The following is a 15,550-nucleotide window of genomic DNA, read 5'->3' as shown; positions in this document are numbered from 1 at the left end:
TATTGCTGTTTGATCAGATGTATTTATAGATGAGTCTTTCTCTCTGTACGTATACATATATATGTACACACACACACATATATAATACACATATACACACACACATATATTTATCATCCTACACACACACACACACACACACACACACACACACAAATGTAGCTTGTTCATTTCAGGTGCCAACAAATCTATCAGTATTTTATTCTGTTTTTTCATGTTAGTTTTAAGCTATGATTATGTTTGTCTTTGTTAATTTAGTTGTATCTGACTCTTTGTGACCCCATGGACCATATCACAACAGTATTTTCCGTGGGGTTTTCTTGGCAAACTAACTGAAGTCATTTGCCATTTCCTTCTGCAGTGGTCTGTGTGTTTAATCATCAGTACATAGTGTTAATGTAATTTGGGCCCATCTTTTCATTATCTATTATTTACTTCTTATATAACTGTAAGATTATCACAGTCTTATGTAAACCACCTTGCTATTATTATTACTTATTATTTATTAAGATTTCTTTACTAGATATTAAAGAACTCTTCCTTTCCCAGTTATGATTAAAATTAGAAATCTTGGAGAAATTCCTACTAAGCAGAGAAGAAAATCTGATTTAGACCAGATACAATAGGTTTTTTTTAAATTGACAAATTACTTATGATCAGACAGTATAATACTCTTCTAATTGGTATTCTTAGGTATACTTTCAAGATTATTTCTGTTTTACTCTGTTCAATCCTTTAATCAGATTATTGAAATAAATTAAAATATAAAAATGTAGGGCGAGATACAGAATTTGTAATTCCATTGTTAATTCCTACTTTAGCAATCTTCCCAGACAAGATCGAGCTCCAGTTTTAAAATTTATGAAACATTTAAAATCAACATAGCCAAGCATTTCATCAGTTACAATATGAAAGTCCAACCACATTCATTTAATTATGTATGTTTTAATACAATTAGCAAGTTCTGCCTTGCCAAGCTAAAGAATAATATGCTCCCCTACCAAAGGGAGGATGGTCCCTTCTGCTCTAGATTGAAATAATTTGTTCAGTAATAAAAATGTTTTCCATGCAGCTGCCTGAGTTGTTAAGCAGTTTACCAACAAGTATAGCTACTATTTTTTGAATGCTCAAAGATGTTCATTCTATAGAAGCATAGATGTTCAGTGGCTGATATGATAACCATTCTCACTAATGTGCAATTATGATCTATACATGCTATGTCAATTTCCACATTTCCCTCTCAATCCTTAGATCTCTGAAATCTTGCTTCTCACCCTACCATGATATTGAAACTTCTCTTTGAAAGCTGTATTTTAAATTACTGAATTCAGTAGTCTTATCTCATTCCTTGTTTACCATTGCCTTTTGAATATACAGTATACTCTTGGTTACCACCTTCTTGCATCTCTCTTCTTCCCCTTTCTGGTTAACATGGTTACACTTTTAAAATTCTTGCTCTATGTTCTGATGTTCCTCCCTCATCTGCTTTGCTGATTCCAATTGTTTCTATTCCTTCCTGAAAATGAACATTTCTTAAGAATCATTCCCAAGCCCCTCCTCTCCTTTCTGTACATCATTTTCCTCAGAGATCTCATCCATTATGACAGATTCAGTCATGGCTGCTATGTCAATTGTATGTATATGTATATATGCATATATTTATATATGTGTATATATCATATATGCTTGTATATATATGTATATTGTGTGTATCTATATGTACACATGTACGTGCATATGTGTACATATGCATATGTACATATACATATATGGCCTATATATACATACATAATAAACACACATATATAAACTAGATGGCACTTTGGATAGAGTGGCGGACCTGAAGTCAGGAACACTCATCTCACCTCAGACCCTTACTAGCTATGTGATTCTGGGCAAGTCACTTAATCCTGTTTGCCTCAGTTTCCTCACCTGTAAAATTAGCTGGTGTAGGGAATGTCAAACCACTGCAGTATCTTTGTCAAGAAGACCCCAAACAGGGTCACAAAGAGTTAGACATGATTGAACAACAACATGGCAGAGACCAGTACCAGCAAACAATTCAGATGAAACTGACCAGCAAGTTTCAAATTAACTTAAGTTTTAAATGAATCAATATTGTGATATTTATTGACAAAAAATCAATCTATCTTAGACTATACTAACAGAAGTCTAGATCATGGGAGATAATACCACAATAATCTTTGTTATTCTCAATACATCTTGCAATTTTGAGTACTCTAACATCTGTTAGAAATGATGAGGAGGTAGGGAAATTCTAGGAAGATTTCAACAAAACCATCCAAAATGAAGTATTCAGTGGACATGGAGAAGATGGCAAACATTGTGGGGAAAAAATGGCTCAGAGGTAAACAATAAGGTTAAAGTCTTATAGATATCTGAAAAGCTTCACATCCAGTTATCATGACTATTTTTTAAGGAAATTTAGGAATTTAGGAAATTCAATCCAATTAATGTACTGTGCCAGGTGCTAGAGATAGACAAAAATTAAGTAGTTCTTATTCTTGAGGAATTTATGTTGTATAGGGGCATAGAACATTTATAAAAATCAGTAAATACTACATTGCCTATGGCAGCTGGTTTAGAAACCATAATCCTGTATATGAATATAGGTATGCATGTGTCTGTGCGCATACATTCATAAATATGTGTACTGTACATATGCTGTATTGTGCACTTATGTGTGTATTATGTGTATATGCATAGCTATCCAAAAGATACAATTATTTTCTGGTGTTCTTTTTGCAAATGCTTCCTATGTACACCACAAAAAGACCTCACCAAAACCCATTATATATTTATTGTTGTCTTTTGATTTATGATTGAAACCAGCTCTGCCAATTCAGTTTCTTTATTTTCCTTTGTAAGGAGAACCAGAAGAGCTGCAAATTCCTTTTGTCTTCTGATTTCATTTATAGTGCAAATGTGAAGATTGCTATGATTTAGTCCCTCCAGTAGGATGCCCACTACTTTATAATTGGATAATCATTTCTCATTTAGAACACCATAGCTAAATTAATGATTTAAATAATTTAATAATTAAATAAATTTAAATAAATGATTTAAAAAATGTTTGACTCTTAAATTGAAAGTCCTTGATGTCAGGAACAGTACCTTGTTCAACAATACTTTGAATTTAAAGTTTTGAAAGATACACACACACATGCGCACATGTACACGCGCGCACACACACACAGAGGTAAGCATGTGCCAGCATCACCTGACCCCTGAGTCTACCACTTCTTCAGTGTGAGAATGAAAAGGTACTACAGAAATTTGCTATTATTCCCTTGATTTGAATTACAGACAATATAGGGAGATTGTTGTCATGGAAGATTATCTTTTCTGAAATTTCTTTTCTCCCTTGGCTTGTTTTTACGTGATGATGATGGTGATGTATAATTTTTTTACACACAGATACATATATATATGTATATGTACACACACACACACACACACACACACACACACACACACACACACATATTTATCCGAGTGTGTGTTTCCTCCTCTGGTGGCTATATTTTATTTGTCTTATAAAAATCATTGGTAAGACTTCATTAATGTAATCAAAGTGCTGTAATGAGTAGGGATTTTTGTGAATGAATGAAATCAGTATTAAGAATAGTTTTTGACTTACATACTTGGATTCAGGAATGCTTTAGGTTTGGAAAAATTAGCTATGTTGTCTTGGCATTATATGAGCATATCTATTTTCTTTTTTATGTATCATCTCTTTTTCTATCAATCCATCTGTAGATTTAAATGAAGAAAGACAGGCACCGTATTTCACAGTGGATAAAACCTGTTTCAGAGTTAAAAAACATCTGGTTTCTCAGAAACTAAGTTATTCTTTTCTACTGTAAATTGCAGAGAAGGCAGATCTTCGCTGGTAGAGGGAATTTGCTTATTAGATATTCACTACTCCATTGAAATCTGAATGCAACTGTATTTGAAATTTCTAAAATGTTTAATAATTGTGGTCATTTGATAGTATCTCATATAATATAATCACATGCTCTTAATAGCTTAGAGAGACCTTAAAGGTCATTTAGTCTAATGTCTGCCCCATGTTGAAATCCTCTCTCGTATAACTCAGAGATCACTATGCAACATGTATTTGAATATGTTCAGTATTCAAATCTGAGTTTTACTTCCATCCTATCTATCCATATTACAGAGTCCCAGGCAAAGGGAGGGAGACCTTGCATTACTATATAGCCTGTGAGGCAATGGTAGGGTGAATAAAATATGATCCAAGATGAGAAAAAAAAGAGCTCCATAGATTTAAACTTCTGTTCATTCTATTTTCTTACCTTCCCATATGACTTTTGACTTCAATTTCTGTTCTGTGCCACCTTATGGCATATAGCATTTACAGTGTTCACCTTAGAGATGGAAGCAATTTTCAAATTGCTGATTTGGGGCTCTGGACCTCCCCACAAAGCAGTATCTGTGGAAGAATCTATTGAGCTATTAGTGGAGAATGAAGATTTTTTTGAATCAGTGTTTGCTTCCTAAAGCTGTCCTTTCAAAGTCAGGTGGCAATAACAAATCTTATAGGCAGCTCACTTGCTCTTCATGGCTATTGCAGCCCTACGTGCAAAAGAACATAAGCTTTATTTATGTGTCTTCATTCCAAGATTTATTTTAAAACATATTTTCCATTTCTCATAGTCACCAGGACTGCTTGGAAAGCTAGCACTGTGCCTTATCTTTCCTAATAAACTTTTCTAATAAACCAGAAATTGAATTCTTGGACTGAGTACTCAAATTGATGAGACCACAGTTCTATCAAAGTATTTGAGTAGAGCTTTTTGTGTGATATTGTCAAAGTATAATTATGTTTTATAGTATATAAGTTTTATAATATTTCGTATTATCATACAGTAGTTGTTAATTATTGAATATGTTTACATCTTATCAAGCTACTAGCCTATCAGGTGTTCATTTTAACTTTTTTATCTCCTTTGACACCTCTCAGAATGTTCTAGATACAGTAAGCAATGAATATGTAGCTTTTTGGTACATTTTTCTGAAGTGGAATTTATTGAAATGGAAGTAGATAAGTAAAGAGAAATGGAACTTATTTCTAAATTCGTCAATTTTCTTCTTCCTTTTCCATTGTTTTCTTTTCCTCCTGTCATGCTTAGCCCCAATTGAGCAACAGAGATTAGAACAGAATTTGGATAATAAATAATGTTTTCTTGTTTTCAAATTATAGCCATGGATATAAATTCTTAGATGTCTTGCCTTTAAGTCATAATACTAAGCCTTTTAAAATTAGGAGTTTTTAAAATATTCTAAGATGTTGTACATTTTTCTCTTGTATTTTTAATAACTGAAGTTTTACTGGAAATTAAAGGCAATTTTATTACAAAAGTCACAATTTTTAAAAATATATAAAATAAATGGTTTGACAGAATATTTTGTCTTGCTTTGCTTTGCTTTTGTTTTATTTTGCTCTTATTGGATCTGTGATTTCACTTGCATATGCAACTTCCATTGAGAAAATCCTTCTATTAGTGCAGATATGTATGAGAGGAGATTCCACATGGGGCAGATAATGGACTAAATAATTTTTAAGTTCTTTTCAAGTTCTTAAGATTCTATTCAGTTATTGGATAGCTCTAAACAAATTACTTCATTGAGAAGAAATCTACTTTCCTGTAATTTTCATCTATTCTTCTAGGTTCTATCCACTAGAGAATGTCTAAGGCTACTTTATAGAGATATTCCTTCAAATATTTGAAGAAGTCCATCACATCTTATTTGTTGTTTGTTCATGTTTTTAAAATTCATTTAATTTCCCATTCTATGACTTTTGGGAGAGGTGAGGAAAGTGGGGAGCATGGGCATATTTAACAGAACTTGTCTTCTGACAGTTCAATTGATCAATATTATTTTTTAAAAGTTCTGCAACTATATTATTAGAAAGTTGACTAAGCCACTGAGAATTTAAATGACTTGACAAGTCACACAGCCATTGGGACCTGACTCTAGGTCTTCCTGATTCCAAGGTTGTTCCTCAGATGATAGGAAACAAAACAAAACAAAACAAAACATTGATTTGGGAAAATCTTTTGTGTTAATCAGAAATGAGTTTGTTTCATTTTTTCCACAAAGTGCCTCAAAACATAGGCCTTTATAGAAAGGGAAAAGATACAGATTATTAAAAAAATAACTGAACTGTGAAAAATACTTTAGGATATTCATTCTTAAGTCATTCAGAAATTACAGCAACATTGCCAAAATTAAATGGCTATTTATTGTTGGTTTTTTATATTATCTTATAATATGTAGTCATAGAACCTTAAGAGCTTGAAGAAACCTTAAAATTATTTAATACAATCTCTACCCTATGTTGAAATTACCTCTGAGAGATCATCATTCTATTTTAATACACCCAGTCATGGAGTGTACAGTAATAATAATAATACTATATATTAAAATACTTTAAAAATTAAAGTATGCATTTGTAACTATTGTCTCATTTGAGTCTCACTACAGCCTTGTTTGGGAGGTATTATTACACACCTTTATTGATGAGGAAGTTTGCAGTTCAAGGAACTAATCTATGATAACATTGTAAGTGATGGAGCTAAGACTTAAACCAAAATATTCTCCCTCCAAGTGGTGTCCCCATCCCACCCCAAAGCATAATTTCATTACCACATGAGATTATCAGTTCTGTTAGACAACTCAAAAAAAGATTCCATCACTCATAAGAAATCTACTTTCCTATAATATTCACCCATTCTATCCACTTGAGAATGTCTCAAGCTACTTTGGAGAGACATTCCTTCAAATATTTGAAGACATCTATCATGTCTTAATTTTTTTCAGTTCATTTAATCTCTCATTTGATGACTTTTGTGGGAAGGGAGAGGAGGAAGAATGAGAATATTTTAAAGGACTAATTGTTTTACCTCTGACAATTCAGTTGATCAATATTTTTTAAATACTTTTCTGGAAATGAACATAATATACCTCTCCAGATCTAGGCACTATAACTCTATGCGATCTATAATTGCATTAGTTTTATTGATAGCTCTGTCAGTCACACGGTTTGTTCCCATTGATTTCATAGTCACCTGAAAGTATAGGTCTTTTGTACATCCCTTGTGATTGTACATGTAGTTAATCAATGAACATTTATTAAGTACCTACTGTGTGCCAGGCACTGTGCTTATAAAACGATTGCTTGAATATATATTTTTGTTAAGTAAAGTTTCCCCAGTTAATCCTTAAGTAAACACATGATTTAAAAAATAAGTATTTCTTGATTTTATCCCCCCAAGAATTCCACGGTAGAATCAGATCACAATTACTGTATATAAAAATAAATCTGAATCATTTCTTTATTTCTTTCCTCTATATTATTAGACATCTTTTCTAATTCAGTTTTAAACAATTTTTTTTTGCCATTCGTATTATTTATTTAAATGTCATGGTATCTATTTAGGTTCTTGACAGAGCATTAAATCAGTTTCACAAATGAATTCTCTGGACCTGGATCTGAGAGGACAGACTCTGGAACCGGGGGTCTCCAGAGAAAGCTGGTGCCTTGGGTCAAAGTGACAGAGCTCACTCTCTCCGGTCTTCTTCTGGTCACGGAGGAGGCTTTTTCCAAGCTCTCCAGTGATCATTTTGGAGTAGCTGAATGTGAGACTGTCTCTTGGTCAGATAATAGCTTGCATATATGCTCTCTTGAGCTATGGTCAGTTTGCTTTCTGCAATATTGCTATTTTCTAAGCATGCGGTGAAATGGCAGACAGTAATTGCCAATTAGATAACTGAATATTTTTCTGCTGTTTAAGCTGCGATGCCAGTAAAAACTCTTTCTCCCGTTCCATCTCCCAAAAACAAATCTGCAAGAAAACAGGAGGTGACCTCACTAAAACGGGGGGGAGGGGGGAGCAATGATTTAACGTTTCCCCGCTTTTGAACGGAAGATAACGTCTTGACAAATTCCTGTGTCTTGTCTAGAACTGTCGTTCCATCAGAGATCATGAGATCTTAGAAATCCAAATGCTTCATTTTGCTGATGAGGAAACAGGCTAAGAGAAATTACCCAACTTAGACCAGTGACTTAATAATAGAACCAGGGCTGGATTTTCTCCATCTCCTAAATGGCTTTCTTTCTACCGTGCCACAATTGTCCCCATTGAGAAGCCTCTTGGATGAGAGGAGAGTAATGAGACAGTAAGGGATAATGACTGGAAGTCTTACCACATGAGGGCAGGCCGGAGGAAATGACATTTAACCTGGAAGAAAGAGGACACGATCATTGTCTCCATTCATCAAAAGGGCTTGTCCTTTTCATGCTTCTCTTGATTCTTGTGTTTGAGAGTCAAATTTTCTATTCAGCTATGGTCTTTTCACTGAGAAAGCTTGAAAGTCCTTTATTTTATTGAAAATCCATATTTTGCATTGGAGCAGTTTTGCTGGGTAGGTGATTCTTGATTTTAATCCTAGCTCCACAGACCTCCAGAATATGATATTCCAAGCCCTTTGATCCCTTAATGTAGAAGCTGCTAGATCTTGTATTATCCTGATTATGTTTCTACAATACTCAAATTGTTTCTTTCTGGCTGCTTGCAGTATTTTCTCCTTGATCTGGGAGCTCTGAAATTTGGTGACAATATTCCTAGGAGTTTTCTTTTGGGATCTTTTTCAGGAGGCAATTGGTGGATTCTTTCAATTTCTATTTTACCTTCTGGTTCTAGAATATCAGGGCAGTTCTCCTTGATAATTTCTTGAAAGATGTTGTCCAGGCTCCTTTTTTGATCATGACTTTCAGGTAGTCCAATAATTTTAAAATTATCTCTCCTGGATCTATTTTTCAGGTCAGTGGTTTTTCCAATGAGATATTTAACATTGTCTTCCAGTTTTTCATTCCTTTAGTTCTGTTTTATAATATCTTGATTTCTCATAAAGTCACTTGCTCCAATCTAATTTTTAAGGTAGTATTTTCTTCAGTGGTCTTTTGGACCTCCTTTTCCATTTGGATAATTCTGCCTTTCAAGGTATTCTTCTCCTCATTGGCTTTTTGGAGTTCTTTTGCCATTTGAGTTAGTCTATTTTTTTAAGGTATTGTTTTCTTCAGTATTTTTTTGGGTCTCCTTTAGCAAGTCATTGACTTGTTTTTCATGGTTTTCTTGCATCCTTCTCATTTCTCTTCCCAATTTTTCCTCTGCTTTCTCTAACTTGCTTTTCCAAATCCTTTTTGAACTCTTCCATGTCCTGAGACCAGTTCATGTTTTTCTTGGAGGCTTTTGATGTAGGCTCTTTGACTTTGTTGACTTCTGGCTGTATGTTTTGGTCTTCTTTGTCACCAAAGAAAAATTCCAAAGTCTGAGTCTGAATCTGAGTCTGTTTTCGCTGCCTGGCCATGTTCCCAGCCCACTTACTTTACCCTTGAGTTCTTCATCTACTGCTTGTAGAATATAGAGTACTTTGTCCCAAGCTTGAGGGCATGCACTGTTGTTTTCAGAGGTATTTCTACACAACCAGCTCTGCCACACCAGCACTACTCCTCCCCCAAGAACTGCCAACCTGGATCAGACTCAGATTTAAGCTGGCTCTGCACTCCTACTCAGATCCTCCACTTAATTCCTCCCACCAGGTGGGCCTGGGGCCTGAAGCAACTGCCACTGTAGTTCTGTCCTCAGAGCTGAACCACCTCTGCTGTCCCCAGGGTGGTGGCCGTACCTCAAACTTCTTTCACTCTGTCCCTTGCAGTTTTTTCCACTAACCTTCTCTGGTGTCTTTGGTGTTTGTGGGTTGAGAAGTCTGGTAATTGCCACAGCTCACTGATTCAGGGCACTGGGGCCTGTTCTGCCCAGCTCTTGGTTCAAGCACAGCTCATGCTGGGCTCTGCTCCCAGCAGTGGACCTTACCCCGCGACCATCCAGGCTGGCCTGTGCTGGATCCCTGCTTCCCTCTGCTATTTCATGGGTTCTGCCATTTTTTATAGGTGTTTAGAGGGACCTGGGGCGGGGAGCTCATGCAAGTCCCTGCTTTCCAGTCGCCATCTTGGCTCCACCCCACCCCAAACAAATCTTAATTGAGTGCCCACTGTGTGCAATGGACTTTGCTAGTTGTACTCCTGTGACATATTTGGTAAGCATACTTGCCATGTTTTCATTAAAAAAGGTAATAAAAATATTGAATGGAAAAGGGTAAATTATGGGCCTTTGAGGTATGCCACTAGACACTAACTTCCATAAATCGCTTAATCTACATTTTTGTGCATATTTGTTCCACAGAATCCACTTTTTATTCAGATCATGTTTTTTCCTCATCTCATAGACAGCCTAACAAAGAGAGAATCCAGGCCTTAGAAGTCAGAACACCTGTGTTCAAACCTTCCCTTAGATACTTATCAGTTTTGTGACCCTGAGCCTGTACCTTTTTCTCTGTGACCCTTAGATAAGTGCTTGTAGCTTGATATTCATTCACGGAGGCAGCTCCCACAGCACAAATTCTTCACATTGATAAAAATATGAATTTTTTCAGGTATACAGGCCATCTTGAAAAACTTTGAAAAATCAAGGTATTCTCTGTCTATGGAAATCTACAAAATATACTAACATTTTTTTAAAGGAAGGATGAAAGAAATTGGGTTACTTTGGAAATCTTTCCCCTTCTTTCAGAATCCGTGCTAGTTCCAAGTGACCACCTCTCCTTTATGTGCTCAAAAATTAAACTATTTAGTAATCAAATCTGTTCTGGAGTCATTCCTAGCATTAACATTAAATTCATTGGTCTGTAGTTTCCTGAATCTACTTCATTTTATTCCCCTCCCCATCTTTAAAAAAAAAATAATCATTTACTCATCTCCATACTGTCTTTTCGTTTCTTATTCTCCATGATTCTTCCTCTAACTCCCCCAATCCCATCTTCTTTCTGCGTTTTGGGATATAATTTTTGGAGACCTAGAAATCTGATCTTATCTAGGATCATGGGGCCAAAAAACTAGAGCTGGCGAGACCCTTAGAGGTCATCTGTTTCATGGATGAAAATACTGAGGCTCACAAATTTTAAAGTATTTGTTAAGGTCATAGAGATCGTATGAAACAGGGCTGGAAATTCAATTGAAGTTCTGCGCTCTGGGTCTCTAAGTTCAGCCTTTTTTCCACCTACACAAAGGAGCTACATAAACTCATACTTCTTCATTTACCCTAGACTTCAATTTTCTTTTACATTTTCAGTTTTTAAAACCATTCTCCTCAGTATACACAATGGATAAAGAACAAGAATGGAGTGCTTATGTTTTTCCTCATCTGTTAATATTATAGCACTTTTCCTAATTCATATTCTTCCTCTAAACATAGCTTTTGAAGAATACTTTTTTATTGCCTTTAACCTTTTATCAAAAGCCACAGATGATTCCATGTTTTAAACTTACTGACATTGTATTTACAGTCATGCTAAATTTTTTCTTGTATTCACATCGTGACCTTCTTTCTGTCTTCCTTTATGTATTTTTAAAGTCTGAATTCATTAGCTTCCTGTACAGTCATACCAGTTTATTAAAAGAACTTTTTACCCTTTCTCATCAGGATAATTTAAGATTGTTTTGCCAGAACTTCATTTTTTTTGAGCATCCTTTTTCATTTAGAGATATCTTACATTTAGATTTTGTGATTTTGCGGTACCTAATTTAGTGGGAGTCATTGAATCAAGTAATCTGAGATCACTGAGACCATCTTGATTATTTCACAGATGAAAAAAAACAAACAAACCAAGGCCCTCTGAACTAAAGTGGTTTATCCAAAGCCAGTACTCAAACTTACCCCTCCTTCTAAATCTCCCCCCCCATTGTCATTCTTAAGTTGTTTCAGTCATGTCTGACTTTTTATGACCCCATTTGGGGTATTCTTGGTAAAGAGACTGGAATGGTTTGCCATTTCCCCCACCAGCATGTTCCCATTTTGCAGATGAGAAACTGAAGCAAATAGGGCTTATGTGACTTACCCAGGGTAACATAGCTGGTAAATGTCTGAGGTCAGATTTGAATTCAGAAAGACGAGTCTTCCTGATTTCAAGCCCAGCACTCTATCTATCCATTTTGTTACTTAGCAGCCTAGCCCTTCCGTTATAATGTGCATATTTCCCTTTTTCATTACTATTTTGAAACTTGGTACATTCCTTACAATGGCTAACGTCCTTTTACTTGATTACTATTAACTCTAATGTTGACACACTTTCACCTAAAGTTTTATGTTAACATCTTTGTCCATTTCCTTTCTTCTTATGAATCAAATACAGATTGTTATTCAATCATTTCAGTTGTGTCTGACTCTTTGTGACCCCATTTGGGGTTTTCTTGGCAGGGATACTGGAGTGGTTTGACATTTCCTTTTCCAGCTCATTTTATAGATGAGGCAAACAGGGTTAAGTGATGTGCCCAGTGTAACACAGCTAGTAAGCATATGAGGCTGGATTTGAACTCATGAAGATGAGTCTTCTTGATTCCAAGCCCAGTATTCTATCTGCTGTCCCACCTAAATACAGAGTAGCTACCTTTTTATTCCTTCTACAGTCTGTAAGATGAAATGGTCAATGCACAGATAAGGAACTTCTTAGTTGTCTCTGGAGTGTTTTGTGTGTGTGTGTGTGTGTGTGTGTGTGTGTGTGTGTGTATAAAGAAAATGCCAGAAGCTTTAGGATCATTGAAGTAACCCTCTAGGGCTATCTCTTTCTTTGATTCAGTTTTGTGATTCATTTTGAAGCACTTTCAGCTATATTCTTCAACTTAAAACTCAGCCTGCAACTATACCAGATAGAGGAAATGCACATAGAATACACCTGAATGCTTTTCCTTTCCTGGAGAATCGGATATGAGACTATGTGAAAAATTTGTAATTTAACTTACTAGTATATGAAATTTCCAAGGTGGAAAATCTCTTTGCCAATAAGGGAGATCAAAACTCCCTTGAGGAAGAGTCTCAACCAAACTTCTGTGGGACTTGTCTAGCACTGTTTGATTTATTTATTTATTTTCGGAGGTATGCTATTTGCCATAGAAAGCAATTCAAGATCCCTCAAAAATTGTGCTACACCAGTATGTTTATGGGGCCTCATGCAGCATCTCAATAAACTAAAAGTCCATAGGAAGGGGTTGCTTAACTCCTGAGAAACCCCTAGGGCTGCCCAGGAGAATGTAATTTCCTTCAGCACATCTAGTCTTTTTTGTCTTTGTGTCATTAATGCTTTTTTTTTAATAGTAGACACTTAAGAACTGTGTGTTGAATTAAACTTAATTTCTCACTTTTGTTGGGAGTTCATTTTATATTTTTTTTCCTTTTTCATTTTCATTATTTGTTTGATACTGGTTTTTTTAATTTGTTTTTTGATTCTTTTGGAACCTTTTCCTAATTATTTGTTGGAGGTCAGTGTAAGCCACCCAGATATGGAAAGTCTGAACACTCATATAAGATTGCTAATTTGGGGCACATGCGAGGCCTGGACACCTTTGGGGAAAATATAAAGAGCTAGAGAAACCAATCAGGAAACAGACTTGCTACTATGGAGTCTTTCTAGATCCTCAGAGAACTATGCAAAATTGGGGATTAAAGCAATTTTCCTGGAGGCAACTTGGTTTGATTTTCAGGAACTGAAATATTTTAAGGGGGTGATGGGACACTACAGAGATGGTTGATGAAGGAAGCCTAATCAACTAGATGCAATTAAAGAGACCATTGTTTAGGACTTTTGAGTATATGTCCAGCAGCTGTGAATATTTCCCTTAAACCTCACTGAGAGGTTTGAGAATATCTGAGTCTGGGTTCTAGTTGACCTATACAGAACTCACCTAGAATTAGTGAATAAGTCTCAGTATCTGGGTCTTTTTTTGTAATCTGTTCTGGTTACTGTGAATCCTAGACACTCCTATGTATTGGGCCTATAAAGGAGATCGGGTAATCTATTTCAGACCTGCTTGAGTCAGACAGTTAAAAGTGATATCAGAGCTGTGGGTGAAAAGCCTGTATGTCTTCATTGCCTAATTCTCCTACCCCCTGCTATTAATGACAGCCTAGGAGAGGCAGAGACCCTTTGCAGTTATACATATTATCATCCCTGCTGCTTTAGTCTAACTAAAATCTAGTAGAGAAATCCCAGAGAGTTGCTTGGGATGTATAGAGGTAAGATTGTCCTAAGTATTAAGTGTCAAAGGCAAGACCCAGGAGATCCTCACCCCAGACCTGGTGCTCTATCTACAATTCCCTACTGCCTCTATGGAGAAAACGATATCCAACATTACAACCCTTATTGTCTCACAATTGCTGCACCTGTATTGCTTTCCTACTAGGAAAGTCTATTCATTTGCTGCTGCTTTGTATCTGTGCTATGATGAAATATAGTCTCAAAGACAAACACTTATTACAGACTGCTTTCCTTCTACTTCGATAGACTACCTGACTGCCTAATAGTCTTGAGTTTGGGGACAGAGTGGGGGAGTATGTTACACTTTCAGGTTTACCTGATTCCTTCTTTTCTTTGTGTTCCCACTAGTCCCTCCCTGTGCCCCTTCCAGGTTTTTAACAGTGAGTTTTTAGACTTATTTTTTTATTTGATAACTTAATAGTCCTTAATAAATATTTAGTTTTGATTATTTGGACCAGAGTACTCCTAAAAGAAAAGATAATTCATTTTCACATACAACCAAAAAATAATAAAGAGAATAATTAGGTTGTTCAGAGTTCCTCTAAATTAAAGAGTTTTACATAAACTGAGTCTTTTGAAATGATACTGATTCACCATGATTAGAACTAATAGAAGTCATTGTAAAGGACATTGCGGATATTAATTATACTATGAATATACATTTAGAAGAACTGCACAGCAATTCTTAAGTAGTGTATTAGTGTTAGGCAATGATTTTACTAATTACTCCTTACAACATCCCTCTGTGAAAAGTAATATTCCCATCTTCTTGAAATTGTACAAAAAAGTTAAATTAACTTCCGATATTATAAACCAACAGGATTACAACAGAGGGTTTTCTGAATCTTAGTCCTTTGTGGAATTTTCCAAGTGCATTGCTAAATTCTGTTATTTACCTATAATTTAGCATATGCGACTATAAAAATATTATTGTTTATTTAAAAAGATGTCATGACCCCAAACAAACATTTTATCATAAGCAAAGGAAATAGCATGTTTCTATTCTTCTCCAAAGCTAGATGCATGGTTGTCAAACATTAGAGAAATGTTACTTTAATTCATCTTGTTTAGAATTCTTTTGAGCCATCACTTCTCAACCTGTATTGTGCAGTTACTTTAGAAGAGTCAAAAGAAGAAAGAACTGATTACAGTTAAAAAGAAAGTATGTGAAAAATGAGGTTGGAGAAACAATGAAAACATGGCCATTTCACCTCATCCAGTGATACGACACAAAATACGAAGGTCGGGGTCAGGGATCTTTGGTGTTGTTTTTTAAGTTTTGAGGCACTTGACATTCTTGCTATGGCTTTTCAAGTGTAGTCTGCTATGTCCATATCCGTCTTACATTTGGTGT

General features: G+C 35.5%; 1 protein-coding gene across 2 annotated transcripts in view; it reads left to right on the top strand.

The window, feature by feature from the left end:
* Window positions 1-15,550, top strand: part of KLHL1 (kelch like family member 1) — a 563,316-nt gene that overhangs the window by 235,079 nt on the left and 312,687 nt on the right. The window lies entirely within an intron of this gene.

Source organism: Trichosurus vulpecula, chromosome 4 (assembly GCF_011100635.1).
Source record: "Trichosurus vulpecula isolate mTriVul1 chromosome 4, mTriVul1.pri, whole genome shotgun sequence".
In the NCBI taxonomy this organism is placed as follows: domain Eukaryota; kingdom Metazoa; phylum Chordata; class Mammalia; order Diprotodontia; family Phalangeridae; genus Trichosurus; species Trichosurus vulpecula.
The sequence above is the reverse complement of the archived record's forward strand: the minus strand, read 5'-3'. Positions and strand labels throughout refer to the sequence as shown.